Source organism: Neovison vison, chromosome 12, assembly GCF_020171115.1.
Source record: "Neovison vison isolate M4711 chromosome 12, ASM_NN_V1, whole genome shotgun sequence".
Lineage (NCBI taxonomy): Eukaryota > Metazoa > Chordata > Mammalia > Carnivora > Mustelidae > Neogale > Neogale vison.
The window spans coordinates 20,717,894-20,733,409 of record NC_058102.1 but is presented as its reverse complement, the minus strand read 5'-3'; positions in this window follow the sequence as shown (position 1 = coordinate 20,733,409).

Below are 15,516 nucleotides of genomic sequence, written 5' to 3'. Positions count from 1 at the left end.
TCCTAGGACCCTGGGATCATGACCTGAGCCGAAGACAGAGGCTTAACCCACTGAGCCACCCAGGTGCCCCCATTTTGTTATTCTTTTAATATCTGTAAAATCTATAGTCACTGTCCTTTCATCTCTAATATTGATCATTTGTGTCTTTTCCCATTTTTTTCTTCATCAGTTTACCTAGATGGTCTCAATTGTATTAATCTTTTCAAAGAAACAGCTTTTGGTTTTATTGACTTTCTTTATTGCTTTTATGGTTTCTATCCCTTTGGTTTCAACTGTTATCTCTATAATTTCTTCCCTTCTACTTGCTTTGGGTTTAATTTATTTTTGTTTTGTAGTATATTTAGGTGGAAACTTAGATCTTTGATTTAAGACCTTTCTTATTCTCTAATATAACCAGTCAGAGCTGGTTATATTAGAGATTAAATTAAATTTCCCTTTAATTGCTAATTGAGTGTACACCACAAATTTTGACATGCTTTTTGCCAATTTTTATCCATTTCAAAATATTTTCTAATTTTACTGATATGGTCTTTGACCCATAGGTTATTTAAAAGTGTATGTTTCATTTCTAAGTATTTTGAGATTTTCCAGGTATCTATCTACTATTGATTTCCAATTTAATTCAATTGTAATTGGGGCACACACTCTATAGGATTCAATCAATTTTAAATTTGTTGAGACTTATTTGTACCCAGTTGTGGTTTATTTCAGTGATTATTCCATACGCAACTGAAAAGAATATGTATTCTGCTATTGTTCAATGAAATGTTTTATAAATTTCACTTAGGTAAAATTGATTCATGTTTTTCAGATCTGTAGCCTTACCTTTATTTTGTTCTACTTGTTTTATCTTTTACTGTGAATGTCAAAGTAGCCAACTATAATTGTGAATTTGTTAATTTATTTCTTTAGTTCTATCACTGTTTTGCCTCACCTATTTTATTATTAGGTCCACAAATATTTAGGATTGCTGTGTTCTTTTGATGAATTGGTTTCCCCCCCTTTTTTTAAAAAGATTTTATTTATTTATTTATTTGAGAGAGAGAGACAGAGATAGCAACAGTGATAGTGAGAGAGAGTGAGCAAAAGCAGGGAAGAGCAGGAGAAGCAGGCTCCTTGTCCACCAGGATGATGTAGGGCTCCATCCCAGGACTCTGAGATCATGACGTGAGCTGAAGGCAGATGCTCAACTGACTGAGCCACACTGGAGCCCTGAATTGGTCCTTTTAACAGGAAATGTGCATCTTTGTTATTGGCAACAGTCCTGTTTTAAAGTTTCCTTAATCTGATGTTAATATATCTCCTCTAGCTTCTTATTAGTAGTATTTCATGTTATATTTCTCTCACCTTTTAGTTTTAACCTCTCTGTGTCTTTGTATTTAAAACACATTTCTTGTAAATAGTATATAGTTGGGTCTTCCTTTTTTGTTTCATCTAAAAATCTCCTCTCTTTAATTGGTATATATAACATTTATATTTAATGTAATTGTTTTTATTGCTGGGTTTAATTTTACCTTCTTGCTATTTGTTTTCTATTTGCCCAATCTGTTTTTTTTTTTCTTTCTTCTTTTGGATTGAGGTTTTGTTTTGTTTTGCTTCACTTTATCTCCACTATTGGTTTATTAGTTATTATTCTTTGTTGTACTTTTTGCTTGAGAATTAGAGCAGGCTTCCTTAACTTATCATATACCACTATGAATTAATTAATAAAATGCCTCTGCACATATAATGGAAGAATCTTTCAATACTCTGTGTTACATTTATCACCTTTTCTATTATTATATATATCTATTTTATAAATCCTGTAATACATTACTATTATTTTTTATCTTTTAAAGAAATTAAGAAACTATATAGTCATCCTTAAACAAATTAGCTCATGACTAGTTGATTTGCTTAAGTCTGATTAACTGAATTAATCATTGTCCAAGGGAGATGGATTTATCTTTACACCACTCAGACCTATAGAAACACTTGGACACACTTGGACCTATAGAAACCTGGACACACTTTTTCTGACTAGTATAGGGTTTTTAGATAAGAAATAGAAACACGAAGAAACAAATTTTGTCTGTTTTAAAAGGAAAAGGAAGTAATTGATGTGGTCTTGGTAGCCAAAAATGGCCACTGGCTCAAGTTATTTGCTTATTTTTAATGGGTGTGGCTCCAATACTTTAAGTGGCTGTCATCCACTAGAAACTCACACAAACATACTCTAAGAAAGACCAGTTCTGTATGTTTCGATTGATTAGGTTTCATAGGTATCATTTAATGTCATTATTGTACAACACCAATGTCAATGTATCTTATATGAGTTGCAGTTAATTTCAAGGATGGCGGGTATAATGCCTCTGTATAGCACTCCTGGGAATCTATGACATATAGGACAAGAATCTTACCATAAAGTTTATCAAGAAGATTGATTAACAGAAAATATTAAAATGGAATATTTGAAAATCAATTAATGTAATCTATCACATCATTAATCTAAAAAGAAAAGTTACATGATTATATTAAAAATGCAGGTTATACAAAAAATTCAGTAAACAGAAATAGAGAGGGACTTCCTCAACTTAATAAAGACTATATTTACAAAAACCTCCAGCGAATATCACACTTAATGGTGAGAAACTCAAAGCTTTCCCACTAAGATCAGACACAAGGCAAGGATGTCTCTCTCACCATGACTTTTCACATCACATTGGAAGTTCTACCTAATGCAAGAAGAGGACACAAAAGGTATCTAGATTGGGAAAGAAGACTGTCCTCGTTTGCAGATGACATGATCAGCTGTGTAGTAAAGGCAAAAGAATTGACAGCCCACCTCCCTCCAAACAAATAAAGTTCTCCTGGCATTAATAAGTGGTTATAGCAAAGTTGTAGGATATAAGGTTAATATACAAAAATCAATCACATTTCTATATACCAAGATGAACAAATATAATTTGAAATTAGAAACACACATCCCCTAAAAATGAAATGCTCAACTATAAATATGATAAATATGTGCAAGACCTATGTGAGGAAAACTATAAGGCTGGTGAACAAAATCAAAGAAGAAATAAATGAAAGCTTTTCCATGGTCATGGATAGAAAGATTCAATACTGTCAAGATGGTCAGTTTTTTCCAGCAAGTTATTTTGTGGATATTGAAAAAGTGTATGGAGAGGCAAAAGACCCAGAATGGTCAATACAATATTAAAGGAGAAGAACAAATTTGGAGGCTGACATTACTTGACTTTAAGGCTACTGTAAAGCTACAGTAATCAAGACAGTGGTATTGATGAAAGCATAGACAAATAGATCAATGGGACAGAACAGAGAGGCCAGAAATAGACCCACATGAATATAGCCAACTCATCTCTGATAAAGGAGCAAAGACAATACAATGGAGCAAAAATAGTCTCTTCAACAGATGGTCATCTACACATCATCATGGGAAATGCAAATTAAAACAACAATGAGAAACCACTATATACTTATTAGCATGGCCCAAATCCAGAAAACTGACTACATCAAATGCTTGAGAGGATTTATGGAGCAACAGGAACTCATTCATTTCTTCGGCCGGGGTGGGGGCGGATGTAAAATGGTATAGCCACTTTGGAAAATAATTTGGCAGTTTCTTACAAAACTAAATATACTCTTACTATTCATCCTTCGTATTTACCCAAAGCAGTTGAAAAATTATATCCACAGAAAAAAACTGCACATGGATTTTTATTGTAGCTTTATTCATAATTGGTAAAATTTGGAAACAATCAAGATGTCTTTCTGTAGGTGAATGGATAAATAGAAGTGTACACCTAGGCAATGAAATATTATTCAGCACTAAAAATAAATGAGCTATCAAGTCATGAATAGACATGGAGGAAACCTAAATGCATTTTACTAAGTGAAAGGAGCCAATTTAAAAGGGTTACACACTATGTAATCCCAACTATATAATATTCTGGGAAAAGCAAAACTATGGAGACAATAAAAAGATCTGTGGTTGCCAGGAGCTGGGGCAGGGGGTGAGGGGAAGGATGAATAGGCAGATTATAGAGGATTTTTAGGGCAGGGAAAATATTCTGTATGATACCATATTGATGTATATATGTCATTATACATTTGTCCAAACCCATTGAATGTATGCTATCAAAAGACTCTAATCTAATGTAAACTATGGACTGTGAAAGATTATGATGTGTCAATATATGTTCACTGGTTGTAACAACCGCACCACTCTGGTGGAGAATGTTGGTAATTGGGGAGGTTATGTATGAGTCAGAGTGGGCTATATGGGAAATCTCTATATCTTCCCCTCAATTTTGTTGTGAACATAAAGATGCTCTAAAAAAATGAAACCCTAGTGAAAAAAAAAAGGAATTCTTTTTCTTCTTTATTTCTTTCTCCTCTCTTTCTCTCCTCCCCTCCCCTCTGTTCTCCTCCTCTCTTCCCTTCCATTCCCTTCCCTTCCCTTATCTTCTTTTTCTGACTGATGTGCCTAAAAATCAAAAGCAAAACAAATGAAAAATGTTCCATTCCAAAATGAGATGTCACATTTCTCATTTAAAGCTTGCAAGTGACGTGGTTACACACTGGTTTTGCAACCTTGAAAATACAGTATTGAAAATGAGAAGGGTGAACTACCAGAGTCCTGAGGGCTGAGAGATGAAGTACTAGCAGCTAGCCAGAGGAGAAGATTGCCTGTGTCCTGAGAAGTTTAGATGGATATTCCCAGAGGGGAAATCTCTGAGGAACCTACAAAATTGTCCCACCAGGTACAGAAAGATCTAACCTGACATGAAAGGCTGTTGTCACCCAGTATTGGCTCTCTGGGCTTTGGGATGTTTCACCAAATGGAGAACCATGAGTTCAAGACAATGAATGGAGAACCAGGGAGCTCTTTGATTTAACATGTTCTTTTCACTTAAGGATTCTCCTGCCACCGTTGTTTAAATCTTCTCTGGGTTTTGTTTACTTTTTATTTCTTAGTCTGCTTTTCTGCAGTGGAGGCAAATATTTTCCTCCCTAATGACCATATTCTTCTCACATGAAATTTATTCTCAGAAGACAGCTAGCAAAATCCGTTCAGCATTTCTCTTGGTTATTAGTTTTATTTTGAATGAGTAGATGTTATTTTAAGCCACTTTTCCTTATACATGTTGTATCAAAGAGATATTTAAAATATCTTTTTAAAAGTGCTCATAAATAGGGGGTTTATTTATTTACTTTTAAAAAGATTTTTTAAAAATTTATTTGGCAGAGAGAGAACAAGCAGGAAGAGAGGCAGGCAGAGGGCAAGTGAGAAGCAGACTCTTCACTGAGCAGAGAACCGGAAATAGGGCTCTATCTCAGGACACTGGGATCATGACCTGAGCCAAAGGCAGATGCTTAACCAACTGAGCTACCCCGGTACCCCATGGATAGAGGCTTTAAATGTCTCCCCCGAATATCAGTTTGTTATGTACATTCTGATAATCCCATTATGTTTGCTTTCACTTCTCTCAATAGGGACTTAGAAACTTAAATATGCTTCAGATGAGGTCTAATTTGTTCTTCGGAGTCATTAGGGAGTTCAGTGACTTGGATGTCTAGGGTGGGCAGGTGTGAAGCAGAAAGATATGCAACAAGAACACATTGCTACCAGTCATAAAGTATTAAAATACCTCCATCCTTGGTTGGTAATAAACAGGCATTGCCCTCAAGACCACCACTGCTTGGCAGCTTGGTTTCCCTAGACTTCTCCAGCAGCAAAATGGGTAAGCCAGGCAAGCTTGGGGTCGCTGTTTGACTAGTGGTGCCTGCACAGTATTGTCTGTTCAATATTATGAATGCCACCACTTGATGAAAGAAACGGAAAGGAATTACTCCTTGATTGGTATTCTTAAGGGAATCCTGAAAAACTGGACATGATAATCATAGGAGTTAACATCTATTAAAAACTGTTCTGGGGGCGCCTGGGTGGCTCAGTGGGTTATAGCCTCTGCCTTCGGCTCAGGCCATGATTCCAGAGTCCTGGGATCGAGCCCCGCATAGGGCGCTCTGCTCGGCGGGGAGCCTGCTTCCTCCTCTCTCTCTCTGCCTGCCTCTCTGCCTACTTATGATCTCTGTCTGTCAGATAAATAAATAAAAACCTAAAAAAAAAGAAAAGAAAACTGTTCTAAAGGTTTTATACATATTTATACATATTTAAGTCATTTAATGCCCTCAACAATCCTATGCTGTAACTATTATTATTATTACCTGCATTTCACAGATGAGGAACTGAGGCCCAGGATGGGTTATTTACCCAAGGTCACACAACTAATTAGTGGAGGAATTTGGAGTTTGAACTCAGGCTGACCCCAGAATCAGTGTTTTTTGTTTTTTTGTTTTTAAGTCTCCTCATGGCTCTGATCTTCTGTGAGTCTCTAAGCAATAAACTTTTATTGGGCTCCTGCCATGTAAAATACTGTGTAAAGCACCATGGGTGAACTAAAGAAAAATAAGACGGAATCCTATCTTTTCATAGTTTACCATCTAGCAAATTTGGTCATGCTCTTCTTCTCCTGATTGGGACAACACAAGTAGGGCATAATCCCTTTCCGTGTCAAAGAGACCATATGAAGAACAAATTCTAGAGGAAACGTTGGGTGCATAGGACTCTTGTTAAATGGTGTTCACTGAAGATCAGAAAGGTGATATTTTCAAAGGTTATTTTCTGGGACACAGGAAGTAGTTTTTTAATGTGGACATTTTGGTTTTTCACATTGAGAAGGAAATTTGTGATAATGTTTTCATGAATATGAATTTAGAATAAGGTAGATCAAACTGCATCCAACCAAAAGGGTTTGAATAGAAAACATTTTCATCTATCTGTACAGCTATTACAACACTCAGAATTTTAGGATGAGATACATGTGCCTGTTTTCAGAAAAATTTTGTCATTTATTTAACAACATAGAGTATATTTAAGGTAAATGTGATGCGATCCTCCCATCCAAGTACTAACCAGGCCAGACCCTGCTTAGCTTCTGAGATCAGATGAGATTGGGCATGTTCAGGGTGGTATGGCCGTAGACTGTGATACGATCCTATCTTAAATTTTCTCTGTATTAATGCATGGGATTTGATAAAAAGGTAGTGTCCCCTTAAAGCAAGTTCTATTAGGGTGATATGTTATGAAAGGCATTCACACAAGGACAGAATGCCTGAAGCAGATTCCAAACACTTACTACTGGCAAAATTTTTCTGTTTTAAATTGAAGTGAGATCTTCATGACACTGAGAAATGGAGACAAGGAAGACAGAAATAAAATAATCTACTCTCTTCTTCGAGATAAGAACTCACTGTTCAGGGGTGCCTGGGGAGCTGAGTGGGTTAAGCCCCTGCCTTTGGCTCAGGTCATGATCTCATTCATGTCCTGGGATCGAGCCCTGCATCAAGGCCCTCTGCTCAGCAGGAAGCCTGCTTCCCCCCACCCTCTGTCTACTTCTCTGCCTACTTGTGATCTCTGTCAAATAAATTAAAAAAAAAAAAAGAAGAACTCACTATTCATGTTTACTTTTGCAGGGTTATTCAACTGGCTGGCCCTGATATACTTAGGAAAACCTCACGTAGCCTCTTCTAGACCATCACACCTTCTACCTATCAGTGCAGCTTACCTATTTTTTCTTAAGGGAAAAACTATAAATAAAATGGTATTTTAAATAGATTTAGAAAACAAGACAATCAGATGCTTTATATATATTCAACAACATTTGGGAACAGGCTATCATGAGCTCTGGAATCTGGTTTCAAATCTTGGATCCATTCTTACTAACAGTTAATTAGTTACTCTGGGACTCAGTTTCCCTAACTGTCAAATGGTCAATAGTATCTATTTTGTTAGTCTTAATATTTGTTAAGACTATATATATATATATATATATATATATATTATATATAAACATATAGGACTTTACATATGTACTTAAATATATATTAAAATGAATATGTATACACATATGTAATTAGTTATATGTAAATAATTGTACCATTAATTGTTACAAATTTGCCATATTTTATAGAATATGTTATAAACATTTATTTAAAGTCCTAAAACATGAACTTGATGTATCTGTTTCTTTGACATCTTATGTTACTGGGTTTCTGTTTTTGTTTTGTTTCAGAAAAATAGTATGGGGATTTTACATTTCCATTTGAAAACCCCAGATTTAAACATAAAGGATTAAATGCTTTATATAATTTAAATTTATTTAATTTTGGAATTTTGAAAAAAGAGATTGTTATTTCATTTTATCTATATGTATTTTTCAAGTATAACAAATTAAAGCATGGGTCCGAGGGGGTCAGATTGTTATAGCAAAACGATCTAATATGTAGTTATAATTCTCCATTGTTGCTATAATAAGTGATATACAAGTATATTAAGTGTTACAGGAATCCAGAGGAGGTAGGGACATAAAGCTTTAATCAGTCATTAGCAGTGGTATTTTAAAATGTCCAATTTGTTAAATTTTGATAATGGACCAAACTCGGATGATCAACTTGCCCAAGTTGATCATGGGCAAATGAAAACTAAATTATGCTTCATAGTTTAAAGAATGAGTATTTACAGAGTAGCTACTAAAATCCAGAATTAAAATATTATTAAAAATGTTAATCACAGAGAGTCAGTCTCTTCCACTGTCAAATGCAATATAATCACATTCAGGCAGTTAATAGTGAATCGAATAGTTCTAGCTCAGGGCATGCTGAGAAGAAAACTAGTTTTCCTCAGTCTACTATCTGAAAAAAAAGCATTTCCTGGAAAGATTTAGAACACAGCTTTCATCAAGGTTGTGGCAGTTCATACTTTACTCCCCAAAACATGGCAGATGAATAAAACATAAGAAAATCTGAATGACAAGCCTGTCTTAAGAAATTTTCCTGGCAACAACACAAATTCTGAACCTCAGCTTTTAAATTTCATTTCCTTGGTGAAGTCATCTGTGAATCCTGCAAAGACAGAAAGAACCACTTGCTCCTGGTGGCCAGGTATCTTTCATAGCCTATGCTCCATGACAGTATCATAATTCTTTGTTGATATTTGTTACCCTCAAGAATGTTAGATAGGGAGACCACCCCCTCCTGCTCCAGACTGGGAGGCAGGAGGCTGCTTAAAGATGTCAATGTCACCAGACAGCACAGGATTCTTAACAAATCTAAGATGTATTTGTCCATCAATTCCTCAACCAAGAGGCCTGGTATTTTCAATCTTAGTTTTATTGAGGACACTGACTATCTCAAGGACTTGGAGTGGTATTGTTTGGGCAGAGGTTCAGGTGGCCTTAAGAGAGGTTAATTAATTAGACACTACATTTTAGTTCTTGCTAATTAGAAAGAGCTGCCAAGAAGAATTAAAGTGCAATTTGTAACTCATTTTGATTGTCCTTCTTCATGACCCTACCTGAGCTAAAATGTGGAGGTAAAAGGAGAGGAAAGCTGGAAGTCAGAAGACAACTTGAAAATGGCCTTGGGTCTCAGCAGTGACACAGAGAAGGACCAGAGTTGGGACAGGCTGACACCTGCTCCCAGACTCAGGTGCTAAGGAGCTAGGAGGTTGGGGAATAGGGAAGCTGCTGAGGTCCTGGAGGATGAACTGGGGGAGGTCCTTGGGTGCACTGGGGGAGGCAGACCTGCTCTGAAGCCCACCTTCCGGCTACACCGTTGTCCTCATAGAGGATCTGAGGCAGGTTTCCACATGCTCTAGGCCTGGGAACAGCAATTCAGTGTGGGAGCAGGTGAGTGAGAGGTTGAAGAGAACTAAGGGAAGAAGCATATGGCAGCTCTCAGGAGGCAAGTTCAAGGCAGGAGCAATGTCCAAAACAGTGCCTCAGAGGCCTCAGGGATGAAACCACCTGCATTCCACCTAACCCCAGCTGTCGTCCTGTGAGGTGGGCACGGCAGTAACAATGGCTACCCTCACTTTAGGGATGGGGAAAATGAAGGTGGGAAAATGAAGGTTCAGAGGGAGTGTCTTGACTAAGCGTCACACGCTGGTGGTTGGTTGACCTAGCCAGCATAAACTGTCAGATCTATGCGCTCTCACTCCCCAGGGCACCCTTTCCCCGACATAGCTCCACTTATTACAAAGGCGAAGGAAGCGTGGGCACTGATATTTCATCCCTGAGCCTCCACCACCACGGGTCACCTGCTGTCACCTCGCTGCCCTCCCAGAAGAGCAGGAGAAGGGGGGGGGGCATGAGGGTGGTCAGAGCAAAAAGCTGATGATAGGGTTAGACCGAGGACGCCCAGGGTCTTCAGCCGCCAGAGAAGGAGTGTGCGCGAAGCTTCCTAAAGAAACGCCCCGTCTTGCGTTCCATAGGTTTCTCTGCCCTCTCTGTGCCTCCATCCGAATTGGTACAACCCCAAACACAGTTGATAGCCTTGACGTCATCACCAATTTGTTGGACGCTGGTGGATTTCAAGGCCATGATTCCCTTGGTGACCAGGCCAGTGGAAAGCCCTCCCGCCCCGCGGAGGGGCACTCATGGGCTTGTGAATTCATTCTTGGGACTAGCGCCAGTCCTCTTGATCTCAAGGGCGTCACTGGACGGCCTCTCCCTTTTTCCTGTTCTCCCAACTTCTTACCAGTTTGTTCTTGGGAATGGCAAAGCTCCACGTGCTTCTGGGTCATTGGGCGGCCTTCTCTTTTTTCCTGTTCTTCCCTGCCCCCTTACCCGGGATCCCAGGGCTTCCCACTCTCTTTCTCCTCCCGCTTGCCCCTGAGCTGATTCCAAAAGGAGAACCCACCCACGCAGTAGGATGGGTGGGCTTCCCGGTAGGAAGAGCTGGGCGGGGCTAGGGCATTCAGTCATTTAACAACTACTGCGTTTTTGCTCTGGTTGAAGCACGGGTAGTCACTGTGGGACAGGGCACCGGTCAGAGCCTCGTGCGGGAGACAAATGCACCAATGAAAGTGACAGGATGGTGAGCTGCGACAGGTCTGGGCTGTTGGGGTCAGAAGTTTGTACTTGGTAGAGAAGGAGTTCATTAATAAAAATCCACAGGACTCATTTGCCACTCTCGCCTGGGCTTTGGCCTCAGAGGCAAACCCTTCCTGAGACTGTTCTCTAGGCTGGGAATTGCGCCCGAGAGTTATAGGCGGCCAGTGCCACCACCTGCTTCTTTAGGAAAAGAGCTGGAGGCTTGAGGTCCGAGAGGCTGTGGCGCTGTGGCGCGCTCCGGACTCCCCGACCCCAAGTTTGCCCGCGTGACCCTACCGCCCCCACCTGGAGGGGCACCCTGCTTGGACTGGAACCAGTCGGGTCCCGCCCGACGTCTGCCCATAGGGGCCGCATCCGCCGCGCGCCCGGCACCTCCCACGGCTTGCTTCGCTCCTCCTCTCTCCTGGTCGCCAGTCCTGCGCTGCAGGTTCAGTCCCCGCGGACACTGGAAGTGCGGGGACCGAAGCGCGGCTGACCGTCTGCGCCCTCGCTCCCCACGCCCTTGCAACCGAGACCCGGCCGGGGGCACCTGCGAGCCGCGGGCACCTCTCCGGGGCGACCGCGGCGGGCTGACTGGGCATGCTCAGGAGCGGGGCGGCCGGGTGCCGCGGGAGCCAAGCGCATGCACTCGTGGGGCCAGGGGCCGACCGTCCAGGGGCGCGGCGTGCAGGCGGCCGCTCTGGCCGACGCCCTGGCCAGCCTGGGCAGGACACGAGCCAGGATGGCCTCCCTCACGGCATATGGTAACGGCGGGCGGTCGCTGGCTCTCGGGGAGGCTGGAGCGGGCGGGGCCGGGAAGCCGTCCGAGCACCCCGGGGAACTTCGGGGTTCGGCTCCCGGAAGGGTCAGGACGGAAGGGAGGGGGGTGCAGCGCAGCGGGGCGTGGGCTGGGGGGCGGGGTGGCGAGGCTTTGCGGGGTTGGAGTTGCCTGAAACCTGGGAAGGGGGTATTAGCAGAAGGAGTTGATGGAGTAAAAACGCCTGAAATGTAGGTGTCTGGGAGCTTTGGGTCTCCAGAAGAATTCCACTCGCTTCAGACCACAGAAGGGAAGGGATAGTGTGTTAAGTTCGTTTCTAGCGGTGCGAGGCTTGGAATTAGGAGGTCTTCGTTCAGTCAGGGCTTATTCTGTCCCTGACTGACCTTGGGCAAGTTATTTAAACTTTTTTTTTGTTTTTGTATTTCTCCATCTGTAAATTAGAAATGAGAACATCTCTGACAGATGCTATGGGGTTAAAATAATATGTACCAAAATACGTTTTTAATGCAAAAAAAAATCAGCTTGGAAATAAAAGTTCCATGGAAATGGAAGGCATTACCCCCCCCCCCCCATTTTGGCTAAAGAAATATATATTTTTATTATTTCTTTAAAGGCATTGCAGAATTCTAAGGAAAGCAAAATCACAGTATGAAGGTTTCCAGCTCAGCTAAAAATCCCAGCGCACTGGGGAAGCCCACAAGGCTTTTTTATCAATATTACTGCTTGTGTGAAAAAAGCAATTCTGTATAGACCTTTGTCAGAGATGCTGCTGAGATTGGTTATAGGAGGCTGAAACTCAAGTAGACCTCCCCCACCCCCCTTCCGGGCTTGCGATCAGTTGCTGTGATAACATCTAGTTTTGGCGTTTTAAACGTGAAGATAATGAGAATTGTTGGAGAATGTTTTGCGGGGACCTCTCCAAGCCTGGAGTTAGTGGGAGGGAATTTGCTGCTTTTTGGTGTGGATACTTCATCTCCAGGCCAGTGATGTCACCTGCCATTTTCCCAAGGTTAAAGCGGTTGGTCTTTCTTTTGGGGGGGTGGGTGAAGGGTGGGGGAGAATCTAAACTGTTTAAAATGATCACTCAGGTGGTCCTGAGGGTTTGCAGTTGATCTTTGTGAACTGATAAAGAACTGTGAGAAGATTACAAACTGCATACTACTGGTGTGTGTGTGTGTGTGTGTGTGTTTTAAACTTAATGCATCTTCTGCTGGGCTCTGAATTGTTCTTACTCCTCCTGCACATTTAACACATAACGTTGTCATTCTTGGGTTACCATCTAAGGATAATCCAGCATTCTGATAGTCTTTTAGGTATATTCATTGGCGGATATCTATTTTTACACTTTTTTCTATGAGAAGTATCCATTATGTTAGATTTCGCATGGTGCCCTGTGGATACTGTCAGTGATAGTAATAATCAGTTCTTTAAATTTCTAGAAACTTCAAAAGCTTAATTGGGCACCCAGGTAGAGAAAATGAATTCAGAAAGAGTGAAATTGTTTTTTGAAAAGCAAGTATATTTCAGTAATTAAAGGTGTGACTTTTGTGGGGGGGCAACTTGCACAGGTTTCTCTTTAGGACCTTAAAGGGAACTAAAGGAGATTTAAATAAATATATCAATTAGAATTTGCACTATTTTAAATATATTCTTCACACTTGTCTTCCTTCCTCATCCCTAGAGTGGTGAATACATTTGACCACAGAGTAAACATTAATTCTTTGGTCCATAGCGAAGTGACCCAAGACATGACAAGATAAGTTAGTCCATCAGGGATTCCATCCTGGTGAATGAGTTAAGGAAAAACAAATTTGAGCACAGTCAACATATTCCTTATCCGCTGAATGCTGTTGAGATCATTATCTGATGAGAGCTTGGTCCGGCTCTGGAACATTCTACAAATCATCTCTGACAACCGAACTGCTTTAAAAAAATGTTCCCTTTCAGTTCTGTTGGATTTGGGTTTAGCTATCATGATGGGGGATGATCTAAGTTTCTTACCTGGGATTTATAGGTTTCAATTTTTATATTCATTTGACTGACTTAATAAATGCCTTAGTCCTATCTTTAGCACCGGGGCTGCCAGGAGAATGAACAGTTATACTGTAGAGTGTGTGTTTTAGGATCCTGAGGGAGAAATTTGGCTTATGTATGCATTTCATTAGCAGCAGCCTCCAGTAAACCTCATTAGCTTCCCATCTAAATATGCATTTTTGATCCTATATTGGAACTTGTTCTTTCACATTTTAGCATGAATTTTTACTTTCAGACAACCATCTAGACTCCTATCTTCTAGAAATGTGAAATGAAATTCAGGTAGTCAGTAGCTGTAATATGCACTCTAACAAATATATGTTCAGTGGATGATGCAAGTTTTGAAAATTCTGGATTTTTAATGCCTCAACCTTTTGTACTCACTGCTGATTTTTCTTTCCTTGTCCTTTAAATGGTTTGGGTTCTTAACCACTTTTAGCTTATTATATAACCATGTGCATGAGACGAAGGATGGGTGACAAGTCTTCTTTAGAGAGAAATGACTGGGACTTGATTTGAAGGCAGAGGGGCTGTGTTCTAGTCTGAACAAGAAAATGACTTGTGGTTGGACCTGTCAGCTTCGGATCTGAAGATACTTAATATGAGGCTTGAGGAGCTTACAGAACATAGTGGGGCTATTTAGGGAAAGTGTCTCTGAGGAGATATTTGAACAGAAGGGACAGAAACAGAATTTGAAATGAAGGGATGGAATGAACCATTCCATTATGTAGGGAAAGATTATTCCTGGCAAAGGGAATAGTAAGAGCAAAGGCCCTGGGGTAGGAATGAGATTGTCATGTTCAGAGCTAGCTAGAAGGTCAGTGTGGCTTGAGCAGAGACAACAAGTAGAAGATCAGAAGGAAATGTAATCAGAACCAGTATTGTTCTTATAACTATTCTCTCCTCATTTTCCTCCTACCTCTTAAATCGCTTCTTTGTGGAGTCCCTCTGTTTATGTTGGTGTTTTCCTGGGTTCTGTCTTTGCCTTTATAATCTCACTCTCGACCATTTGGAGGACATTAATTAGACACCTACCAAATGCTGGACAATGACCCTAAATGCAGAGCTAGTCCCTTGTTGGGAGACCTTTAAATTAGGGTGACAAATTTTCTGCATTTTAAAGTGGAAGTGTAGGGCATGCTGGGACATAAATAATTGATAATTGTACTCTATATGAATGGCCTTGGTGAAATTTCACAAAAACCTTTAAGAAATTGGTCCAGTGTTACCCTGTTATCCATTTGAAGAAATTGAGGTATGGATAGGTCGAGGAACTTACTTAACCTCACATAATAAATTGGGAGCCCAAATATAGATTTAGAGAGTTTGGCTCTGGAGACTCGGGCTAAGGGTAGTTAGGATGAGGAAGAAAATGAACAAATGTGTGTGTGGGTAATTCCAGACAGAAGGCGTGGCTTAAGCGAAGTTTAAAGACCACTGGTGACCAGAAGTTCAGCATTTATGATTAGAAGAAGGTATGGGAGGGACGCCTGGGTGGCTCAGTTGGTTAGGCAGCTGCCTTCGGCTCAGGTCATGATCCCAGCGTCCTGGGATCGAGTCCCGCGTCGGGCTCCTTGCTCCACAGGGAGCCTGCTTCTCCCTCTGACTCTGCCTGCCACTCTGTCTGCCTGTGCTCGCTCTCGCTCACTCTCTGACAAATAAATAAATAAAATCTTTAAAAAAAAAAAAAAAGAAGGTATGGGAGAGGGGTATAGTAAGAGTCAAGACTAATCATACAGCTTGAGTATGAAATGAAGCAGAGAAGGG